General features: G+C 43.3%; 1 protein-coding gene across 6 annotated transcripts in view; it reads left to right on the forward strand.

Moving 5' to 3' along the window:
- Positions 1–18799, forward strand: part of RAB30 (RAB30, member RAS oncogene family) — a 72474-nt gene that overhangs the window by 33967 nt on the left and 19708 nt on the right. The window contains exon 1 of one of the 6 annotated variants that reach the window (XM_057749856.1): positions 14901–15027. The exons of the other annotated variants lie outside the window; for them this stretch is intronic. The gene's annotated coding sequence lies outside the window, so the exon portion shown is untranslated. Of the gene's footprint in view, positions 1–14900; positions 15028–18799 lie in introns of those variants that run through there. 6 annotated transcript variants of the gene reach the window in all.

Here is an 18799-nt window from a genome sequence, read left to right on the forward strand (position 1 = left end):
AATGTGTGGGCTCTGTAGTTTGCAGCACACAAGTTCTCTAGTTGAGGCATGCGGGCTTAGTTGCCCCGCAGCATGTGGGATCTTAGTTCCCCAACCAGGGATCGAACCCATGTCCCCTGCAGTGGAAGGTGGATTCTTAACCACTGGACTACCAGGGAAGTCTCCATCCAGGAGAATTTTTTAAATTGCTGATTATGTTGTTAAAAAAATCTGGTGTTAAGAAATTATTTCTGAGAGGTCCTGTTAAAAATGCAAATATATAACTTTGAAAGGGTAACATTTAACTTGTTGTTTCTTAAGATATGATCCTCAAGATGCTGTGAATATCCTCCAGGGGGGAAAGAAATAGAGAACTAGTGGCCAAATATGGCATGCTAGATTAAACAAAGTTAAATAGGGTCCCTTCAAGCCCTCTCAGAGCCTTGCCACTGTGCATTGTGAATCTCCTAGAGGGGTATGTAGTAGGCAGCATTTCCTAAGTTTATTTTACTTTTCATTTGAGGAGCAGAAGCATTTCAGTAATGTGTTTTATGGAGCACATATGACTCTGGAAACAGCCCCTCAGCTTAAGTTTATCCTTTGAGGTCCACTTGAAATGCCACTTCCTCTAAAGCATTCCCATCTTCCCCTAGAGATACATAAACTTTTCCTTCTTTGAATTACCTGGCCTTCATTTGTCTAATTGTCCCCCTACCTCTTCTCTACCCCCTAGTAGATCATAAGTTCCTTATACATGTTGTAGCGATTTCACTGCATCTGGAACATCGTCTTGCACAGAGATGGTTGCGGTACTGCATTGGTGCCTTAACTGCGTCATTCTCAGAGTTCAGAGGGCACTGGCATGAGTGGGAACCCAAGACAGTTCTGGAGCTTGGGACCCTCACTGCTCAGGGATATGGATCGAGAAGAGGACTCACAGCAAAGTCACAGCACCAGTATAAGAGCCTGGGCATGAAGGACAGAAAAAGAGCAAAATCTGGAGATGCTGAGAATGCAAATCAAATGTACTGAAAGCCAGTTGTGTGCCTGACACCCTGTGATAAACTTTGAATATGTGAACTTAATCCTGACCTTTCAAGTAGGTGGTATTCTTCCTGTTTCCTAGATGAAGAAACGGAGCATCAGCAAGGGGAAGGCGAAGTCAGTGCCTTTGCCAGGAATACAAAGATGAATAAAGCCCAGTCCTTTCCCCAAAGGAACCCTTGTTTTATGGAGTGGGTAGTGCTATAAATAAGTAATTATAAACAGTGGGGTAACTACAGTGATTAAGCTGTGGCCAGGGTCGTGTGGGAGAATGTAACCTGTGTGATGTGGGGAGGGTGCAGAAGGCTGACAAATCCAGGAAGGCTCCCAGGAGGAGAGCCTTGTCTGAGCCAGGTGGGCTAAGAGTGCAGGGATGGCAGGGACTGAAAAAACAAAAGCACAGGGGTGAGAAATATCATGAGGAATGCATCATCACTGGAGTGTGGAATGTGAGGTAGGTGAGAAGTGAGGCTGAGGATGTTGAAAACAAGTTGAAGAGTTGGGGACTTGATTTTGAAAACCATGGGAAGCCATAATAGGATTTTCAGCAGAAGAATGGGCTGTCCGGCACATTTTGGATACATGCTCAGGTGGTGGGTGGTAGATGGCATTATTCCTGTTTTCTGGATGGGGGAACTGAGGCTCAGAAAGTGACTTGCCCAAGATCATTCAGCTTATCAGAAGTGGAACAGAGCCACAATTTCAACCCAAATCCATCTGGATCTTTCCATGACTAAAGCTACCTCTCAAAGTAACAGTGGCCAACAATTGCATTGAATTTCATACTGAAAAGTACTGTCATTCTCACTCTGATATTTGAATCAGAGAATAGCTTGAAGACTTAACGTGATCAAAAATTTGGGTCTTTTGAGCACAAGCTACCTGTTCTCCTTGCTTGGCCCTTGCAATAAACCTTTCTCTGATCAAAAAAAAAAAGAAAGAAACCTGAATATAATCAAGAGCTAAATTTACATGGTACTAGTACTTAGTGCTGTAAAGCTTCAGAGAAGGAGAAATCAGGGAGGACGTCATGGGGGAGATGGCATCTATGTTGCCCTGAAGGAAGAAGTAAACTAGAACAGATAATGAGAAACCAGGTGAGAGAAAGATGGGGCTGAAGGGAATGGGGTTGTGCCCTAGTCACTTGCTTCCTGAGATTGCTATATAAAAAGGAAAGAAACAAAACAATCATATAACTTGATTTCCGTCTTCACTTTTGCTGAATATAAATACATAACTGACATTCTAAAAATATTTTTACTACCTTATTAGTCACTAAAGAGTTTATTCCCTGCAGTGTTCCCTCTTCCTCTGCACAGTGATATATCTCAGTGTCCCCATCCCCTCCTCAAACCCACTCTGTACATTAAAGGGCAATATTGGAAGGTTCTACCTAGTAGGACCACAGCCAGATGGGCACACATAAATGACATTTTTTTTTTATAAATTTATTTATTTATTTATTTTATTGGCTGTGTTGGGTCTTTTTTGCTGTGCGTGGGCTTTCTTTTAGTTGTGGTGAGTGGGGGCTACTCTTCGTTGCAGTGCGCAGGCTCCTCATTGCCGTGACTTCTCTTGTTGTGGAGCACGGGCTCTAGGCCCTTGAGCTTCAGTAGTTGCAGCACATGGGCTCAATAGTTGTGGCTCACAGGCTATAAAGCACAGGCTCAACAGTTGTGGCACACGGGCTTAGTTGCTCCACGGCATGTGGGATCTTCCTGGAGCAGGGATCGAACCTGTGTCCCCTGCATTGACAGGCGGATTCTTAACCACTGCACCACCTAGGAAGCCCCAAATGACATTTGAGTGAAAATGCAATGATAGAATTCCGTATGATAAACAGAGCTTGCTTATATAGAAGAAGGGGGTGTGTGTTTGTGTTAGCTCCCCCAGGTTCTCTTAAGAGTCCTTCTAACTCAGTTCTGATTATCTTTAGAGCCTGGAGTTGGGATCTTTTGCAAATGCTACTCTATTATATTACAGTCAATGGAGTGATGGAAAAAGGGTGCATGTAAGAGTCAAAACAGACCTGGATTAGTATCCCAGCTCCCTGCCTACTACTTCTTTTACCTTGGATACATTATTAACTGTGTTAAGACCAAGTGTGTAGGTCTTTGATCTTATGAGTATGCCCCCTCTCTCTGTCATCATGAAATTTACCCTCATTACTGGATAATTCTCAACAGCAAATAAGCATTCTCTAGTATTTCTTAACAGAAAACAACTCCCACCCCCCCCCCCAACGAAAATCCAAAATGTTTTCTGATTTTGTCTCTCAAATGTTACAAAATAAATTCATTATTTAATTTAAAACTCTGTTGACCTTAAACCCCCCCCCCCCCAATCTTCTAGTTTCTTTGTTCCCTTTCTCAGTAAAACTTAAAAGTTGTCTGTTGTTTTGGCATTGACTGCTTCCCCTCACTGTAATCTCTTCTCATCATTCTACAGGGACTATTCCTGTCTGTGCCAGCCAATGGCCTTCATGTTGCCAGGGTGAAGGCCACTGCTCTGTTTTAGTCTTACTTATTCTCTCAGCAGCATGTGACAAGGCTGATCTCTGTTTTCTTTGACGCTCGACTTTCCTGGGTCTCTTCCTACTTCTCTGGACTCTCCTTAAGTCTCCTTCTCTCCTCAGCCTCTAAATGGTGACGTGCCCTTTGTTCTGAAGTGGCCCCGTTCTCTTCTCTATTTATTCACCCCTCCGTAGATGTCCTCTTTTAATCCAATCGCTTCCCGTAACATCTATTTGCTAGTGACCCTCAAATCTTTAACTTCATCCTCAAGCTTTCTCTGAACTCCAGACTCATATCCAGACAGATGTCTAAGAGACATTGCAAATTTGATGTGGCTGAAATAGAACTCTTGATTCAGTCTCTACCCTAAATTTGTCCTTCTTTCAATCTTCCCCGCCTCAGTAAGTGGTGCTAGTATTCCCCCCAAGTGCTCAAGCCAAAATATCTAGGCATTACTTTTGATTTCTCTCTCTCTTCGCCATCATCATCCAATCCTTCAGCAAGTTCTGTCTTCTCTGTCTTCAAAAATTTGTCTCCTTCCCTCCATCTTCATTCCCAGCACCCTAGTGCAAGCCACATCGTCTCTCTCCTAGACTACCTACAGTGACCTCCTAACTAATTGTCCTGCTTCAATGTGTATCTGTACCACAGTACCTTCCATTGCAGGGACCAGAGAAATCTTTGAAAAATGTTTGTTGGTTTATGTCACATTCCTAACCACCCCTACCCAGTCCAGGTGGCATCCTGTTGCACTCAGAATGAAATTGACCAAGCTCTCTGTGACCCACCCCATGTCAATCTCAGCTCTCTTCTCCTTGACTACACACCCAGCCTCATTCTTCTATTTTTGGTTTCTTGAACATGGCAAGTCCATTCTTGCTTTAGGGCCCTTTGCACTAGTTATTCATTCAGCCCAAAATGCTCTTCAAATCGTGCTTTTTCTTACTCAAATCTTATCTTAAATAGAGCCAGCTCAGACAGGCCTTCTCTGACAACCCAGGCTAACATTGCTGTCTGGCTACACTCTGTCCCTTCTTTTATTTTTATTCTCTTCTAGTACTTGTCACTATCTGATATTTTTCTTGTTTATTTATGTATATGCTCATTATGTATACGACCATTCATTCGTTGCTCTCTTGTCTGCCCAGCTAGCATGTATACTCTATGCAGCGGGGTTGGGGGTGGGGGATGACTTTGTCTGCCATTTCATCACTGTATCCTCTGCTCCTGGGTCAGTGACTTGCACATAGTTCGTGCTCACTACAAATGTATGGAATGAGTGAATATGTTTTTCTCATCTGTAGAATGCAGAGGCTAATACTTATGTCTCAGAGTTGTTGAGAACTTGCATTATCAAATTTGATAAGGTGTCTAAAGTGCATGGTTCTGTGTCTAGCACCTTGTGCTTAATAAATAGAAACTATATTATTTTTAAAGTATTTGGCTCACTATAGATGTTCGGCAAAGATTAATTATCTCATTTGCTTGCAATCTGGGTTCCCTGCAGTATTTTATATTGAAATAACCTGCACTCTGAACAAAGTAAAAAAATACTTCCCAATCAGCTTTTTTCCCCTTTTTTCTAAAGAAAAGGTTTAAAAAGTGCTGTTCATTGACTAGTCAGCATCAGTGAGTTTAGAACCATTATTAATGTCACTTCTCCCTCCCCCTCCTCCAATATACACAGAGACACTGCATTATAACAAGGTTTGGCTTTCCCCTGGGAAATTATCATTTTCTTCTTCTCTTTGGTTATATGATCTTTGCCAGTTAACTCTCCTTAGGAGCAAGGTGTTTGGGGGTTTGATTTCCTCATCCTGCTATTTAGGTTCTCTAGAAAGTATGCTTAGCTTTTTGCATGTTCTAATCATTATTTCTTTTGCATTTATTTAATAAATATGTATTCAGGATCTACTGAGTGCCAGGCAGTGGAGATACAGACAGGAATTCACAGGGGCCTCTGTCCTTAAGGTCTAGTGGGGGAAGCAGGATACCTAAACCAATGAAGGTAATGAAGTATCTATGAAGAGAGTCTCTATAGAACACAGTGGAGGCATAAAGGAGAGAATGGCCAATTCACGGGGGAGGGGAGGAAGGTTCCAGAGCTTTGTGGTGGCTCACCAGCAACAAGGAGAGAACGGCCCCATATGAGTGGAGAGATGAACCTGCCTTGGGGGCCATACCTGGGAGCTTGCATGGCTGTGTGGTCATCATGGTGGTAGTAACTCAAAGGTCTTGGGAAATAAAGCCAGAGAGATGATGATGGGTGTTCTGTGTGCCCTGCTAGGGAATCTGAACTTCCTCCAACAATGACTATGATAAGAGCAACACCTAAGATTTATTGGGTGCTTCCTCTATGCCAGGCTCTCTTCTTCGTGCTTTGCTGTATAAGTTCTTTTCAGCCATACTATAACCCTGTGAGGTAGGTACTGTCATTATCCCTATTTACAAATAAAGAAGTATAGGCACCATGAGGATAGGGAACTTGCCCAAGGTCACCCAACTCATAAAAGGCAGAGGCAGGACTCAGACTCAGGCAGTTTGGCTCCTAAGTTTCACCAGGGCCCTGTCCTTCCTCTCACAGAGGGCTTGTGCAGGCAGCCGGGAGCCCCGAGGAGTTTGACATGTGGGAATGACATGGTCCGATTAGTTCTTTGGAAATTTTGCAGCGGAGTCACATTGCGTCTTGTCCAGGGGTTAGTTTCTAAAAGCCTCTAAGGCAAAGAATGCAGCATGACATTTTTCCTTGAAGTGGGGAGTATCTGAATGAGGTTTGCTGTGTTAGCGGTGGCATCTCATGTTTCAGTCAGCCCAGCCCAGCAGCTCTCCCCCAACCTTGCCACAGAGGGCAGAGGCTTTGCTAGATGCACATGTGAGAGATGAAGGGTCAGTTTGTATTGAGGGGCCCTGTTGTTTGAAAAGCCCCAAGGTATCTCCTGAAGAAACCGAGCCCCTCCATGGCGACAACAGACTCAGCCTCCCCTCACTCTCTCCATGGCCCACATTCAATGGGCAGCAGAGGCTAGGCACTGCTTACATAGTGATTTTCCCTGTCCCTGTTTCTCTCCCTGGAGGGGTCCATGCTGGCGTGGGTGTCGGATATCAAGGAAGTTAAATATTCTGGATCACATGACCAATTGGATTTGATCCCTTCAAGCTTTTCCTGATCTGAAAACTTAATCCATTGTTATATCTATTATCTTTTCCAAGTCTGAGAAGATTCCTTCTAATTTCCAATGATGTCGGCTTTAGTAGCACAACACTCTCCATGTGCCCAGCTTATGGCGACTGGCCTAAGAGGCTTGCGCAGGTGTTAGGAACTTGGATCATTCCATCTGTTTCTGTCACAGTGGTGCAATATTGCTGTTTTTTGCTTGCAGTGAGGTCGGTTCTCTTGATAGCACTAGGAAAACATCACTGTATGTTCCTACAGGTCTTATGTTATATTCTCTGTTTTTTAAAAATTGCAGTGATTTTGTAACTACTTTAAAGAAAATGTTGTCATGATTTCAGTGATCAAAACCAAACCAAACCATCTAGTGCATAGGAGGAAGAGACAGGGAGGAACACATCAAAATGCTGGCAAGGATCGTGTTCCTTTCGGTAATTCATTTTCTCTTTTTCTGTGTCTTCTACGTTTAAAAACATGTGTCTGTGGTACGTGCAAAATGTTAAAAACTTGTTTAAAAAGTGTGTGTGTGGGGGGGGAATGAAACAAAAAACAAAGAGCTCCCTGTGATCTCATAATCCAAACACTATATGTTCTTGCTTTTGAAATGCCCTTGTTCACATACATGCTTATTTTTTTTAGCTGCAGTCCGGACAAATGCAGCTTTGTGTATTCTTTTAATTTTACAACATTATTTCATATTTCTACATAGTTTTCATAACTGGCATGTCTCGTGGCTGCCCTGCATTCCATGGTGTTGATGTTCCGTTCAGAACTATCCTGAGTTGAACATTTGGATTGTTTCCAGTTCTCTTAGATAAGATGTAATGAGCGTTTTTGTTTATATTGCATTTTGAGTTTGTTCAGTTCTTTCCTTAAAGCAAATTCCCAGTAGTGAGCTTCCGGCCTGGAAGGTTTGAACTCTGTTGTGGCTTTTGGTTTGTACCAAGAAAGATCTGCTTTCTAGAAGAGCCAGCTGAATGTGGGTGGTCACTAGTTGGGTATGTGTGTACCTATCTTATGTTTCCCTCACCAGTACTGAGTCGCAGTATTTTAATAAAATGTATTGTTTCTGAGTCATGTGCATTGATGAAAATTTAGAAAAGATATAAATATATAAAGAAGAAAATACAGTAATCTGTAGTACCACCACCCAGAGTAAGCATTTTGAAAATGTATTTTCTTCCAAGTATATATGTCATAATGTTACATCTTGTGGCTCAGTAAAAGTGTAACCGTTTCTCCATTGTTGGATAGAGGCTTTTAGTGGCTCCATTTTGGGGCTCTATTCTAAGTAATACTGGAACGAACTTGTGCGTTACTGTGAATAAATCTTTGTGTGCATCTTGGAATCATTCCTTAGGAAAATTCCCAGAAGCAGAATTGCTAGATCAAAGAGTATGGATGTTGTTAAGGCTTTTGATAAATACTGAAAACTTGCTAAAGTCGTGCCGCTTTACACTTCACTTGGTTAGAAGTCACTGGCTGGGTGAGAGGTGACAAGGGCTTGAGCCAGTGTGGTGTGGTGGGAGCAAAGGTGGAGTAGAGGGGGTTATTCAGACATTTGTGACAACACATCTGCAGGCCTTGGTGACAGATGGCTTATGGCATGGTGTGTGTGTGTGTGTGTGTGTATGTGTGTGTGTGTGTTGGGGAACCATGCTGGGAGAGAATTTCTACCCCATCTTCAAATTTACCAGGATGCAGATAAGACAATTTACAGGACAGCACCTAGCAAACATGAGGTGCTCTACAGATGTAAAAGCTTATTGACAGTAATGGTAACTAAGCAATCCCACCCAAGAGGGCTGTTTCGAGGATGAAATGGCTGGTGTGTATAAAGCCTCTAAGCTCTAGTCAAATAGTCATTCTCCTGTGTGGACACAGGACCTGGCACAGTCTTGGGAGATAAACTTGGGAGAATTGCTACATTAATCCTCATCTGTTTGAGTCATAGAGCATGTGGACATTTGCTTGCCTTTTCCTTTTTCTCCTGCTTCCAGCGAGGAGGGAATCTGTTTAAACAGCTGAGGGTAGGGTCCAGCCTGGAGGGACTGGGAAGGAGATACCTCCATCCTTGGTCGGCCTTGGGTCCCCAAGGCAGAGGGAAGTGTTGGGGCCTGCAGCCCTGACCTCTGGCCGCCTGGCTGGGCCGCATTGTGTGCTCAGCCTGGGGGAGGAGCCTAAAGATGCTGGTAAGGAGGTCCTTCCGGTCCAGCCGAACAGGCGCTGGAAAGCACCTGCAGAGGAAAGATTAGACACACTCCCCAGTTCAGAGAACAGGACTGGGAGAACAACCCCGCCCCAGCTCTTTGCGGGTGGTATTGTTTATTGTTGGAGGAGAGCAACAGAGGGAGCCTGGCTGGGGCTTGTGCAGAAGCCGGAAACAGCAAATTGGGTCTTTTTTAGATCAGTGCAACAAACATGTTTTGCAGATAGAAGCTCCCCATCTTGGAAAGGGATTAATGAGTGGGAAGGGTATCTTCCTTTCCCCCTAGGAAACAAGGTGCCAGTACTACCAAGTGCATCCAAGGCTCTTTGTCATGCACCTGCGCCCAGGTGCTGTGATACAAAACAAATTAGCTCTGCCTGGGGAATGAACTGAATGGGGGCCCAAGTGGGTCCTCGGCAGTGGCCCTCCCGGCTCCTCTCACTTCTCTGTGGGAAAACACATCTGGGCTCAGCGCAGTGATGCCTTCTCACTGTGGAAGGTGAAAGAGCATTGCTTACTTAAACAACATCATTCACTTGTGTGCTTTGGTTAACGTTCTGATGAAATGCTGTTTCTTGAATTACTTTTCATTTTCTTTATCTGTCTCGTATCCCAAATCCATTTTGTATTTCGAGGAAATTGGAAAATATAAAAGACAATATGTACAAAGAAGAAGATAAAATATTTTATTGTCGTGACTTTTGAAAGTGATATTGCAGAGATCTCAGGCCTACTTTATTTTTTATTTTTATTTTTTGCATGTCTTAAAAAATATTCCCAAGGGCTGCTTTTTTTTTTCTTTTTTCTCTCTTTGAGATTCCTTTTATTGGACATAATAGCCCTCCCAAGTTGGAAATGCAAGCAAGCCAAGGGCTGCATTTAACCTCCCTCCCATCTGTGGGTCCATAGCATCCTCCCCTGGTGGGGAGGCCTGTGGTCCTACCCAGTAGGGATTTATATGTGCAGACTTTATTTGTCCTGGCGGCAGCTCTGATTTAGAGTTGGGGGACCCACGTGTCTCTTCTGACTCTGTTGCTTGCATGCTGCATGGCCCAAGGCAAGTTACTCCTACTTTCAAATGCCATTTCTGTGAAATGGAAGAAAAGGACAGACTTCTCCTGCTTCCTGAGGAAGATTCTGAGACAGAATACAGTGAGAGTAATTTCTGAGTGGTAATACATGATACACGTGGGTGAGAGTTTTGTTTTTATTAGTGACACAAGTAGACTCTTGCTCTATGCTTTGGATTTGGCTGTCACATGACGGATAGTTGATTCTGAGGCAAGTTGGTGTGAAAGAATGAGCCCCACCATGCAGGGATTCACTGTGCTGAGACGTCGTTTAATACCATGACCTGGAGAAAGCAACTCCAGAACCTGGGTAGGATGTTTCTTCTCGGTCGCAGGAAGGGTTGCCGCAGGGCCGACAAAGAGAAAAACAAAAAGAGAGCACCCCAAACAGATATTTTTAAAAGGGCCCCTTTCGCTGTGTTAGGATAACTACCTTGCCTTTCAAGCACTATTGTAGACTGAATGGAAGGGCAGAGTATAATTTGTTAAGAGTGAGAGGTTAGGGCTTCCTAGGTGGCGCAGTGGTTAAGAATCCGCCTGCCAATGCAGAGGTCATGGGTTCGATCCCAGCTCCAGAAAGATCCCACATGCCGCGGAGCAACTAAGCCTGTGTGCCAAAAAAAAAAAAGAGTTAGAGGTTATCTTCTTTCTCAGAAAGAGCTAGATGGTACAGCCTCTCTGGAAGCAAACACTGTTGCTAGTTTTCTTTTGTATCCTTCTGGAGATACTTTATGCATATGCAGATAAATAATTATATGCCCCTCTTTTTGTACTATATACACCATTCTCCACCTTGCTTCTTTCTCTTAATGTATCTTGCAGATGTCCATAGTGGGCTGCTTGGTATATTGATGTATAGTTTCCACAATCTGTACAACTATTTTCCTGCTGACGGATTTAGGCTGATTTCATATTTGCTATTATTGGGTTGGCCAAAGTGTTCATTTGGGTTTTTCATAACATGGGAAACCCCGAACGAACTTTTTGGCCAACCCAATACAAGCATTGTTGTAATGAATATCCTACTCCATGTGTCTTGGCACATGTGTATCAGTATATGCGTAGGATAGAGTCCTGGGTCAGAGGGGTTATAATAGCCTTTTTTTTTTTAAAGAACTTTTATTGAGCTACAGTTAACAGACAATAAACAGCATATATTTAGAGTGTACAATTGGTATCCGAATCTCCCAGTTCATTCCTCCCCAACCCTCCCCGCTTTCCCCACTTGGTGTCCATATGTTTGTTCTCTACATCCGTGTCTCTTTTTCTGCCTTGCATTTCCTCTTTCATAGTTGTTAGCATTTGCCTTGTGTATTGAGGTGTTTGTATATTGGGTGCATATATATTTATAATTATCTCTTCTTCTTGGATTGATCCCTTGATCTTTTCGTAATGTCCTTTCTTGTCTCTTGTAACATTTTTTATTTTAAAGTCTATTTTATCTGATATGAGTATTGCTACTCCAGCTTTCTTTTGATTTTCATTTGCATGGAATATTTCTTTCCATCCCCTCACTTTCAGTCTGTATATGTCCCTAGGTCTGAAGTGGGTCACTTGGAGACACTTGGGTCTTGTTTTTGTATCCGTTCAGCCAGTCTGTGTCTTTTGGTTGGTGCCTTTAGTCCATTTACATTCAAGGTAATTATCGGTATGTGTGTTCCTATTACCATTTTCTTAATTGTTTTGTGTTTGTTTTTGTAGGTCCTTTTCTTCTCTTATGTTTCCTGCTTAGGGAAGTCCCTTTAGCATTTGTGGTAGGACTGGTTTGGTGGTGCTGAATTCTCTTACCTGTTGCTTGTCTCTAAAGCTTTTGATTTCTCCCTCGAATCTGAATGAGATCCTTGCTGGGTAGAGTATTCTTGGTTGCAGGTTCTTCCCTTTCACCACTTTCATCACAATATATCATGCCACTCCCTTCTGGCTTGCAGAGTTTCTGCTGAGAAATCAGCTGTTACCCTTATGGGAGTTCCCTTGTATGTTATTTGTTGTTTTATCCTTGTTGCTTTTAATAACTTTTCTCTGTTTTTAATTTTTGTCAATTTGACTACTATATGTCTTGGCATGTTTCTCCTTGGGTTTATCCTGCCTGGGCCTCTCTGCGCTTCCTGGATTTGGGTAGCTATTTCCTTTCCCATGTTAGGGAAGTTTTCAACTATATAATCTCTTCCAGTATTTTCTCGGGTCCTTTCTCTCTCTCTTCTCCTTCTGGGACCCCTATAATGCAAATGTTGGTGCATTTAACATTGCCCCAGAGGTCTCTTAGGCTGTCTTCAGTTCTTTTCATTCTTTTTTCTTTATTCTTTTCTGCATCAGTGATTATCACCATTTTGTCTTCCAGGTCACTTATTCACCCTTCTGCCTCAATTAATCTGCTATTGGTTCCTTCTAGTGTATTTTTCATTTCAGTTATTGTATTCCTTATCTCTGTTTGTTTGCTCTTTAATTCTTCTAGGTCTTTGGTAAACTTTTTGATCTTTGCATCCAGTCTTTTTTCAAAGTCCTGGATCATCTTCACCATCATTATTCTGAATTCTTTTTCTGGAAGGGTGCCTATCTCCTCTTCATTTAGTTGTTTTTCTGGGGATTTATCCTGTCCCTTCATCTGGTACAAAGTCCTCTACTTTTTCATTTTTTCTATCTTTCTGTGGCTTTGGTGTTCAGTTCCACAAGATGAAATACTGCTGATCCTGCTTGATACTGCTGTCTGCCCTCTTGTGGAGGAAGCTATCTAGGAGGCTCATGGGTGCTTCCTGATGGGAGGGACTGATGGTGGGTAGGGCTGGGTGGGCGGAGCTCAGTAAAACTTTAATCCGATTTGGTGGGTGAAGCCCAGTAAAACTTTAATCTGCTTGTCTGCCAGTGGGTAGGGCTGTGTTCCCACCTTGTTGATTGTTTGGCCTGAGGCTGCCTAGCACTGGAGCTTCCAAGCTCTTTGGTGAGGCTAATGGTGGACTCTGGGAGGGCTCAAGCCAATGAGCACTTCCCAGAACCCCTGCTGCCAGTGCCCCTGTCTCCTCGGTGAGCCACAGCTCCCCCCCCCCCCCCACCTCTGCAGGCAATCCTCCAACACCAGCAGGTAGGTCTGGTTCAGTCTCCTATGGGGTCACTGCTCCTTCCCCCTGGGTCCTGGTGAGCACAGTTTTTTGTGTGCCCTCCAAGGGTAGAGTCTCTGTTTCCCCCAGTCCTGTGAAGGTCCTGCAATCAAATCCCACTGGCTTTCAAAGTCTGATTCTCTGGCGATTCCTCCTCCCGTTGATGGACTCCCAGGTTGGGAAGCCTGACATGGGGCTCAGAACCCTCACTTTAGTGGGTGGACTTCTGCAGTATAACTGTTCTCCAGTTTGTGAGTCACCCACCCAGCATTTATGGGATTTGATTTTAACGCAATTGTGCCCCTCCTACTGTCTCATTGCAGCTTCTCCCTTGTCTCTGGATGTGGGATGTCTTTTTTGGTGAATTCTAGTGTCCCTCTGTCAATGATTGTTCATCAGTCACTTGTAACTCTGGTGCTCCTGCAAGAGGGAGTGAGCACATGTCCTCCTACTCCGCCATCTTGATCCTATCTCCCTATAATAGCCTTTTTAGTTTTAAATCAGTATTGCTGGGACTTCCCTGGTGGCTCACTGGTTAAGAATCCACCTGCCAATGCAGGGGACACAAGGTTCAAGCCCTGGTCCAGGAAGATCCCACATGCCGAGGAGCAGCTAAGCTCATGCCCCACAACTACTGAGCCTGCACTCTAGAGCCTGTGAGCCACAACTACTGGAGCCCGTGCACCTAGAGCCTGTGCTGAGCAACAAAAGAAGCCACCGAAATGAGATGCCTACACACCTCAATGAAGAGTAGCCCCCGCTCTCTGCAACTAGAGAAAGCCTGTGCACAGCAACGAAGACCCAATGCAGCCAATAAATAAATTAATTAAAAAAAATTAGTATTGCCCTCCGTAGAAGTTGTATTGATTTGCTTCCCACCAGCAGTATACAATGCCCTGTTTCTCTATACTCTGTCCAGTACAGAGTGAACGTTGCCAATCTGATATGAAAAATGGCCCCGATTTCAAATTCATTATAGTTTTCATTATAAATTATTATTTATAATTATAAATTCATTGTAGTTTGAATTCACTCATGAGTGAGTGTTTTTTTTTAAAATGTAAGTACCATTTTAATTTCATTCTTGTAAACTATCTGCTCATGCCCTTTGCCCTTTTTTTCTATTGGGTTATTCATTTTTTTTCTTACTGATTTGTAGGAACCCTTTATGCATTTAAGGAAATTAGCCCTTGATCATATGCACTTCAGGTATTTTAGTCAGTTTATCTTTTACTGTTTTCCGATGCAGAATTTTAAAAAATTAGTCAAATAGGTCTATATCTTTATTTTATCGCTTTGATTTTGAGCAATTCTTAGAAAGCCTTCCATATATTTATGTATATCATGCTTTCTTCTAGCACTTTCATGTTTTCATTTTAAAAAATCCAAATCTTTAATCCATCTGGAATTTATTTTAGTATAAGGAGTGAGACAGAGTTCCAACTTAATTTTGTCACAGAAAAACATGGGTTTTGCATCCTGGTGCTTTTACTCAGCTGTGTAATTTTGAATAAATAAGTTAACCTCTCTGAACCTCAATTTCCTTATCTGTATGGTAGGAATAATAAGCCTACCTAATGAGGCTGCTGAAAAGGTTAAATAAGATTGTATATGAAAACAGCACAGTTCCTGGCACAAAGTAAGTGTTCAAATCATGGTCCAAATACCCAGGAACCTGGGAAAACATAGTGTGTTCCTGCAAAGGGGAGAAGTTCTAGGTGCATAGGATACAGAGGTCACCTTGCAACTCACCAGTGTGTGACGTAGTGTGAATCCCTTCATCTCCTAAACCCTCGGTTTCTTCACCTGCATAATGAGCGATAAGAACCAGTTCTTGCTGACAGGTCCAGAGTAGATCACGCCTGTGGAAGCGTTTGGTAAACTGTAAAGGGCCGTATGAAAATGCTGGGGATTATGGCCCGAGGAAGGAGGAGCAGCCGCAGCACAGGTGGGTGTTTGCCATCCTTGGCCAAGGAGAATAATTAACTTGCAATAACCTGAAATTAGCAGCTGATGTAAAGCAAGTGAGCTTGCCGCAGTTGATTATAGTAATGTTTAGTAATTGCCTTCCAGTAATTAAGCAATAATGAGCTTCCTGAGACAGAACCTTGTTAGAGCAAAAGACAGATCAAACGCTTCTAACCCAACGTATGTCTTGAACACAGCTAGTGGAGTATGCAGACCTGAGTATCCTGTTGAAGTGTGGTCCTTGTCTTTAAGGACGGGCAGTAGGAGCAATAGGCATGCAGGGCACAGCCTCCTCCACCAGATAGAGCACATGTGGAGATGTACTTGGAGCAAGGTCCACAGTGCCCTGGCATTGCCCAGGAGGGAAAGACTCACCTGCGCAGCCCTGTGTGCCAATCTGAACCCAGCCCCTGGAGTCTGGCCCAGATTCTGAAGAACCCCAGCTGAGTAATGCTTTTTTCAAATGTTACTTGCTGCGTTTTTATTCCTTGTTTGGTTGTTTCTGATTCATCGATTTTATATCTTGTTTCTCATGCCCTGCCCACCTTCCTCCACAGCTGGGCTTGTGCTTAGAGCCTCTGTTTCCACTAGACCTGATGAGTCAGATTTTCCCTGGGTATGAGTTGCTAGATACAATATAGGATGCCCAGGGACTTCTCTGTTGGTTCAGTGGTTAAGACTTTGCACTCCCAATGCAGGGAGCCCAGGTTCGATCCCTAGTTGGGGAACTAAGATCCCACACGCTGTGACTAAGTCTGTGCGCTGCAACTACTGAGCCCAAATGCTGCAACTGGAGAAGCTGGCATGCTGCAGCAAAGACCCAGTGCAGCCAAAATAAATAAATAAATTAAAATTTAAAAAAATAGGATGCCCAGTTAAATTTGAATTTCAGGTAAACAACTAATAATTTTATAGCATAAGTATGTCATATGCAATGTTTGGGTGATACTTATATACTAAAAAATTATTCATATTCTCATGTAACATTTGGAGCAGGCATATTAACATGTATTTGTTGCTATCTGAAATTGAAATTTAACTGTGTCTCCTCTTCCTTCTTTTGTCCCTCCCTCCCTCTCTCCCTCCTTCTAGCAACCCTACCTGGGTATCCCTGATTTCAAATGCTATAAAACAGCATTTACCACACTAATGTTGCATGGAGTCCTAGTAGCAAGGAATGTTAAAAGGTATTAATTTAAGAAGAGATTTTTCAGCTAAAATTGTGTTTGGTAAATCCTGCATTAAACACTTAGCCAGTTTCTTTCATTGTGTAAATTTTCAGAACATTTTAAGTCTCCAACATTGGGTTATAGTATTTAGTATTTCTCAAAGTTAAGTCACTATCCTCCCCTGCCCCCTCCTGAGTTTTTAGGGTCATAGGAGCAAATGTTGAGTGAATGCTGATGGGTATTCTGGGTGTCCGTTTTGTTTGTAGACCGTGAGTTCTGATTCTGGGTTTTGGGAAAACAGCGCTCTGTAGAAAACAAAAAACTTTGTGTAATATTATGATTCTGTTTTTGTTTTAAAAATCCATAAATTAAAAAAAAACACATAGATGTGAGAATATATATAATAAAAAAACTAGGAGGATGTATACCAAAATATTAACTGTACTTAACCCCAGGAGGGAGTGTGGGTAGGGAAAGAGATTTTCCCTAGGTGATTTTCTTTCCTTTTTGTTTGGCTGTATGCTCTGCAGTCAGTATATGTGACTCTTGTCAGAGGGTTGAGAAAAAAAATTTGATTATTATACATTTGATTATGTATCGCTTTTCCATATATCACCTGATTTGCCCCTCAAGCAATGCAAGGATATGGGTTCTAATTCTATCCCGATTTTACAGATGAAGAAACTTTACACAGTTCTTTGCCTGACCCAGGTCTCTTGGTTTCCTTACAGCACTCATCCTGCCCCTTTGGGTTAGAGAAGGGCAGCCCCTGCCCTCCTGGGGAGGGGCTGCCCTGGGGAGGGGCTGCCCTGGGAAGGGGCTGTCTTAGGAGGGGCCATGGTGCCTGTTCACCCACCCCCTCAGTTTATAGACCTTGGTTGAGACCTTGAAAGGGAAAAAGGGCCTGCATGAGACACATGGTGTTTGAACAAGGACAAGTCCCCCCAGTATCATTTTCTCGGGCAGGGCCTGGTGGTCAGAAGGCAGAGCAAGGATCTGTCCTGTGTTCACCAGAAGCCTTGACTTTATCTGTTACACTGAGCCCAAAAGGGCAAGGGGGAAAATGTTCTGATGTACGGCAGTGAATACAGTTTGTTTTATTTTTTAAGAAGGTCCCTTTGATAAGTGGTTTATGTTGCCAAAATCACATTGCTTAGAATGGTTTTGTTTTTCTTTTAAGCTTTTCATAGTACGTCTTGTTTCCTTAACTTTTTAAAAAATTTAAAAAAATATTTATTTATTTGGTTGCCCTGGGTCTTAGTTTTGGCATGTGGGCTCCTTAGTTGTGGCATGCAAACTTTAAGTTGTGGCACGCATGTGGGATCTGGTTCCCCGACCAGGGATCAGACCCGGGCCCCCTACACTGGGAGTATGGAGTCTTAACCACTGTACCACCAGGGAAGTCCCCTCCTTAACTTTCTTAAACTCATTTTTTTCTTATCCTCATCCATTTTTCCTTTTTTGAGTCTGATGTACATATGCAGTTATTTAGAGCTATTGTGGTGATTATGCTATCTGAGGTTTCGCTTGTCTATCTGAGTCGTGTTCCTGTTTATATCCCCTGTGCCGATACTTGGTGACAGGGACAAATGGTGACTGAATTGTGGGTGTGGTTTGCAGGGAAGAGTCTGGGTCTAGCTCCTCAAAGAGACCTGGGCTCGGAGGGCATCGTGAGGAGCTGTGCGTGTGTGACCTCCGATCAGTGTGTGGCCCTTTCAGGGTGGGCGTGCTGCCCCCAGAGCGGGGAGGTTCCAGAACACTGCAGTTCAAAGGGCCCTCGGGGCACGTTCAGCTGAGCCTCCAGCCCTCAGGACGGTGAGAGCAGCGCTGTCAACCACGAGGCTGGGGGCAGCAGCATCTTATTTCAGAAGGAGCCAGGCTCTGAAATCAGATGGAACTGGCTTTGAGTCCTGGTCCTACGACTAACTAGCTGCATGACTTTAGGATAGTCTCTTTGTGCCTCAGTTTCCTCTTCTGTAAGTTAGGGATGGTAATCATAGTACCTTCCTCATTCGGTTGTTGTGAGGATTAAATGAGTGAGTACATGTAGAAGAATACCTGGCACATAATAAACATTGTGTCAGCTCTTAACAATAATAGAATATACAGTTCCTAGAATTGTACTTGGCCAGTAGCATATCTTGTGACGTGTGTGCTCCCCAGACAAGGTTCAACTTCTGTTGTCAGTTTTAGGGCTGTGTGTAACCAGCTGCTTCTGAGTGGGTTCCGCCTCCTGGGATGCTGTCTCATCACGTGGTGACTGGTGATGCCTGAGCTGTTACGTTACTTCCCAACCAGAAAGCCTTCCTCAGAGTGTAATTTCCGGAGAGCCTTGTGAGCTTTTCATCCAGCAGTGTGTTTTCTGTTAGAAACAGAGCAGTAACCACAGCCAGTAACCCGGAGTTTACAGTCCAGCCTTAGCCACAGGCAGCCTGCATTTTTAGAGAGACCAAACACTTTTTCCACCAGAGGTTTATTTAAAAAAACGTTCACCAGAGCACTGAAGTAATTTCTTATAGAAAGGAGAAGGACCTTCACTTTTAGTTTCTGGCTTGCTCCAGGTGGTCACCGCCTGAGACTTCA

This window comes from Hippopotamus amphibius, chromosome 9 (assembly GCF_030028045.1).
Source record: "Hippopotamus amphibius kiboko isolate mHipAmp2 chromosome 9, mHipAmp2.hap2, whole genome shotgun sequence".
In the NCBI taxonomy this organism is placed as follows: Eukaryota; Metazoa; Chordata; class Mammalia; order Artiodactyla; family Hippopotamidae; genus Hippopotamus; species Hippopotamus amphibius.